Source organism: Opisthocomus hoazin, chromosome 6, assembly GCF_030867145.1.
Source record: "Opisthocomus hoazin isolate bOpiHoa1 chromosome 6, bOpiHoa1.hap1, whole genome shotgun sequence".
NCBI lineage: Eukaryota > Metazoa > Chordata > Aves > Opisthocomiformes > Opisthocomidae > Opisthocomus > Opisthocomus hoazin.
Window position 1 is genome coordinate 34,534,883 of NC_134419.1, and position 6,129 is coordinate 34,541,011.

Genomic DNA, 6,129 nt, shown 5'->3' on the forward strand with positions numbered 1-6,129 from the left:
AGAAGGGAGCAGAGCCGTCAGGCCGTAGGTACGTTCCTCACCATCGCAGACCCCTCCATCTCTGGAGACGTATACATACAGATGCTGTGGCTGGGCACCCCCTCCAGCTTCTCATTTTGCTGGTGGCACAGCGGCATCTCGACTTCTCACCTCTCTGATGCATTTCCAATCGCTCCTTTCAGTTTTTAAATCACCAGCCACACCTCAGCGCCTGCCTTCCCACCCTCTGCTTTCTTTTCGCATGAAGCTTCTTACTAGGGCCGTGCTAATCAAAGGCGTTTGTGGTAAAGCTGGGAGGGAGAGGGAGGTGAAGACAAGAGCCAGGAACTGTGATCAAATGAAGCAGTGCTGAGGATGTTCCTTCATTAAGTAAACCTCAGGATTATGCAAACTGCTGTTGCAGTGTTCCTCGGAAAGGAGATGTCTTTATGAATCACCATTAATGTTCATTATTAGCCACAGCTAGTGACGTCGAAGAGCAAGCGTGGCATCTTCCCGGCAGCACAGATTTAGCTGATGGGTGTTCCCAGTTCTTTGCACGTCGATCCCCATGACGGGAGCACGTTTGGGATTTTGTGAACCATGGCTAGGCTGGGAGCTCAGGCAGAGTCTTCTTTGGGCCAGTTGCATTCTGATCGCCCAAACTCATCTCCCCCTGAAAAAAAGGGGGGTTTTCCCTGCTGCTTGCTTTGTGATCAACGTGAAATTAGTTTACATCACTGAAACACCATTGTTCCAGCTGAGATGTGACTGTATTTCCTATGAAAAGACTTCTGTAACATGCAAACAACTTTATTTCAGTTGCTAGATACTTTGCAGTCCTTCCCGGTGAAACTTACGCTAACTCTTAATTGATTTGTAGAGGAGAACACTGTATTGAAAGAGGCCAGTGGGATCGAGTTGGTACCAGGGGATTGAGTCACTGGGAGCTGAGCCAGCAGAACTAGTTAACACACATTAGTTACACATTAGTACACCAGCTGAGCAAGGTACGCTACCAGTCAAGGATCTGCTCTGTGGTTTTCTTTTAGCAAGAGAATTGTTTTTATGAATGAACAAATGTTTTATGAAACTGAATACAATTTAGTGAAACATCAGTTATTATGTATATATTTAAAATATATTTAGATACATATTGCAATTGAAGGTCACTTGTATTCTCCGTAATTATCACATATACCAGTCTACTTGTTCCATAACTTTCCTTTGCTGCACTTTGGAAGGGTTCTCAGTAATTCCTGATAGTTGCAGAAATCCTTGTGTAGAGCACGTTTGGTTGGTGTCCTGGCTCCCAAAGTCCCTAGCAGTGACATTTGAGTGATGTTTGGGGTGTAGGGGCTGTGTGGGAATGAATGATCTGCATTGAACTGTTTGCTGTAAATTCTGGCCCGTCGTTTGCTGTCTGGCTGGCTGAGAACAGCTACTGCTGGGAGGGCAGCGCATCTGCTTTCCTTCTCTATTCTGAGGCAAAGCAAGGAGCGTCTTAGATGAATTCTGTACTTAGTGCAAAGACTGTAGGAAATGTAGGTGCAGTATGAAAGACCGTTAGAAGGCCCAGTTTTAATAGCAGTTGCCTTAAATTTTAAAGGCAGGTTCGCTTATCAAGTCTCCGTTCATCTTTTTTAAACAGTGTAAACAACTTTCCTTCTTCATTTCAGGAGACACCATTCTTCCACCACAGTGACCTTCCTTGAGTTCACATAGTTTTGTGTTGGATGAAAAACCAGAGACTCTCTTCCACACCAAGGTTATAAATTATGTCTTGTCTCATTTCCATTAAACAAACAGAAGTCTTTGTAATTAATTACATTGGGTTAAGTCCATAGGAGACACACAGAGGATTCTGACAGAGCCATTAGTTAATGTCTTAAAAAATATCCCTGTTCTTCTGACTACCTGTCCTTGAAGGATCAATCCTGCGATCTCAAAGCCACAGCTTTTAAGATGAAGGGAGCTCCCAGCTGCAAATATGTCTTGGCTGGAGAAAATACCTACAATTTTTGAAAAATTGTAGATTTACAGCTCTTTCAAGACACTTCTCACCATGCAACTGCCAGCAGATCCATTCTGTGCAAGGAGGTACTACCTTTATTTATGTTGCAAGTTACTTTTACTTGGCCTGCGACAGTTGTAACAGGAATCCAGATGTAACACCGATTTGAAAATACGGAGGTGTGAATGCACGGACGTATGCATAATAGTGTTCACAAAGCAGTGTCTGTCTTGTCATCGTTCTCTGAGCAAACAAATCTGAATTCAATATTCAGATTCCCCAGCAAATGTGGTGGGACATTTGAAGGAGACTTGCTGAAAATCTGATCCCTTGGACTATGCATGCTCAAGAGCTTCTGGTCAGGAATCAGCCTGTAAAAAAATCTCTAGTTTGTGGGTTTCCTGTAGAACTTGAGATTTTGTTATTGGTTCTTTAGGACTGGAAGCCTGGTTAAAATTAAAGGAACTTTCCCATGCTTTCCAGCTGTATTAATTTACGTTTGCTGGGTGGTGATATTTGCAAATACATTCTATTTGTTCATTATAAAAACACTGACTTGTTCCATACACCTGTACGGCTTTCCTGCTTCTAGAAGGACAATAGTTTCTTTGGCTGAAACATCCTGTTCAGAGTGTTACAATAAAAGGCTGTAAAGCAGTTTGCTCTTAAATTGTTTGCCTTCATGACCCTTAAGCCTCCTGCCAGCTTCTGACTGTGCGTGCAAGAGCTTTGTACTATTTGTCCTTGGTGTTGCAGTCACAAAATGTGTTGGTTGGCTCTGCTGCAGTCTGGTAGCTCCCCGTTTGCTTTTACTTCTTTTTTTTTCTCTCCTTGAAACGACATCGATTTCACTTATGGTCATGATGAAAAAATTTAAAGACAAATAATTTAGAATTTTTCAATTATAAGAATGTGTCTTCAACTATTAAGAATGGTAGTGCTTGGAAATCTCTGGAAGACAAACAAACACCTAATTGCCTCTACCCCAGCAAAAAGCTCTGTCAGTGTGGGGTCGCAGAGGCGGACAAAAAGGGGGACGTGGAAGTCCCAGCCGCTGCCTCTTGCGCCAAAGAATCGTTGACTCCTGCTCTGCCACCTCAACTGGAAAAGGCTGCTTCTTGCCAGTGGTGTGTCACTTTTGGGTCTGCAGACTTTCACATCCCTAATGTGGTCATTAAGTGATGACTGTAATTAGAAACACTAGGCTACAGCGTTGGTAGCAGGCACAGTGCCATCCTAGCAGATAGGGAGATCACGTCTGCGCGCCAAGACAGGCCGTTTTCATTCCTGTGGCCGTGAGGAATACACTACCTGTCATCTCCATCGCTGAGACAGGTTAGCTTTTAAAACAACACGAAGGCTGGGAACGCAGGAATGAGCAGGTAGTGATTTATCTGCTTTTGAAAGAGAATGAAACATCCTGTTCTGTCATGAGCTCAGAAAATGTTCCAGCAATGACCAAAGATTTGTACTAGTAGATCCAAACCTCCTCTTTCCATGTTTTTTTTTTTTCCAAGCAAAGCTCTTTTTTCAGCTTTTACAGAAGAACCCAGTGTCCTTCAGTTTTGTGTTTGTTGTTTTTAATTAATGCTAATATCTAAAGCTAGTGAGAATCAAATTGATTGAAGAGTTGCGCTATGCATTTGTAATCTCTGCACAAGCAGAAGAGTAGCATTATTTCTAAGGTCACTTTAACTCTGCTTATATGTTTTAGCTACAATAATGCTATGACTAACTTCATTTCAAAAAAGGAAGAAAAATGTAGAAAAACCTTTATGTCCTGTGAAAGGAAAGCTTTTCCCATTGCATATCCGTGCTAGCAGGGGGGCAGAAGGTTAATGAGAAAGCCTCCTTTAAGGTTGTTTTTCAGATGTGCGCAGGGACAAGCCAAACATGAGCTATATTATTTCTTAATCAAAAGCAATAAATTAATCTTAAAAACTCATAATTTATTCCAAAGAACACAGAAATTTCCTGTAGCCCTGTCCTCACTCTGTATTATAGTGCAGCTTGACAGTGTCTCCAAAAATAACTCTCTCCTATGTAGATCCTGTTTGATTTCATCAATGTTAGGAGTTTTTTGTTTAACATTTGGGACAAGTCTCTTTTATGGGTATGATTTGTTTCCAAAAATGTTGAGGAGTGCTACAGCTGGCCTGCTGTAGATTAGGGATTTCGGTAGGGCTGAGGAACACTTCCACGGAAATGAGATCTCTTTGAACCTAAGGTAGAGTCTAGCCGGCAGAGTTTGTGTGGAAATGCTTTCCTTCACATGAGTCATGATACTTTGCAATTCTGTAACGCTTTCTGTTGCAGACCTCAGAACTGTAGGCAAATTATTTCAGCAGCATAGAAATGCATAGGAAGAGATAACTATTTTATATTTATGCTTTGCTTTTTGTTGCGTCTTTTGTTTGTTTTCACAGAGGAGTGGACTGCATGAAGAGAACAGCCTGATTCGCCCGAGATCACCAAAGTGCAAGAACTGGCAGCACTGACACAAACTAACTTTCCCAACTCATGAATCTAGAGAGAACACAGCAAGGTGAAAATCGGGGCAGCCTGCACTCATCAGAATTGTTGTGGGACTTCTGCAAGAGCAGCATATGGCGGGTGTTGGATGTGTGGCGCACTGTTTGAGGGGTGATGTGAAGTACCTGGGAGGGAATAGTGCAAAGGAGCTGCAGCAGAAAGCCAGTGATGGGAATGATGCTTGAGGGCAGGTCAGAGAACAGCAGCTGGCTGTGCTGAGCCGCACTGAACTGCTTCCAGCGCCGCCCTGCCTGCAGCACTGGTAATTCCAGTGTGCCAACCCAAGGCTCCCTCCTGAGATCTGCGTGGGGGCCGGATCTTTGCTGCCCAGACCTCCTCTGTTCTGCGAGGAGGTAAGTACCCGTGTCTTGAGGGGTGCCCTCCTCTCCTTGGAGCCTCGAAGAGGCTGGGGCGCACTGGAGGGGATGTGGGGTCAGGGAATAATACAAGGAATGTAATATAAAGAATGCCACAGTGGCTTGGTGCTGCAAGGACTTTGTTATACTCGTCATCGCAGAGGATTCACTGTAAGGGTTGAGCTAAAAGGATAACCGAGGCAGCTGAGGCCCCTCTGCTTGCGTGCTGCCTTTGGAAACTGAGCAGGTCACTGTTTCCAGCTTTTTTTTTTTTCGTACTCAGCTGGTTGCTTCTGTTTGCAATGCTAATACGAGCAAACCTCTGTCAATTTAAATGGAAGTTGTTCATATTTAATGTCTGTAGTGTGATCGGTTTATACTTAAGGAAATTGTCCCATTAAATGTAAGTAACTACAAGTTTCTCCTTAACAAGAATATTCAGTTTAAATAGAAATAAACAGGAGCGGAGTGGTCTTATTTTAGAGCTAGTCAGCCTACATATTGATTTAATGAGGAATCAGTTCATGCACAGAAGCAACCTCAGGTTGCCAACACCTTGTAATGCATTCACAGAAAACCTTCATAATCAAAATACCGTGCGCTTGGAGACAAGCAGACAAGTGTAAATAGGACGAGCACCGAAAGGTTTGTCCAAGATGGAGCAGCACAGGGGGAAGTTGTAAAGGAGCACATTTGGAGCAAGAAACTACCTTTCCTGCAGCACCAATGTCCCTTCAAGAATCTGAATTACCACACAGTCTTGTGAGGAGACAAAAAGGCTGCAGAGATTTAAAATTCCTGCATGATGGCTGCTGATGGGAATGAGCTAAATGCAGCAAGGGTGTGTAACGTACAGTCAGTGTCACGTGTATCTGCTCTCTCAAGGACTGCAAATTCCATTGCAAGGTCGTGCATCTCACTCTTTGGCTCCATCCTTTTAGCACAGAGAATGATAACTGCTACAGGCTGCCTGGTGTTACACTAGAGTATTAATAGTGCTGTTATCTGGCCAAACGCTGCGGTGAAATGACTAACATATTTCTTTAAATATATATATAAATACATGCATTGCATAGTGCCATTCTTATGTGTTGTATATTAACAGACTAGGATACTCAGGAGAGGAAGTTAAAGAATAAACTCAATTTTTATAAAGGCGAAATACCGTATTTTGGCCCTCACATTGAGGACTCAGTTACTTTATTATCATACCGAAGATGAAGAGTTTGTAACATGCTGATATATAAA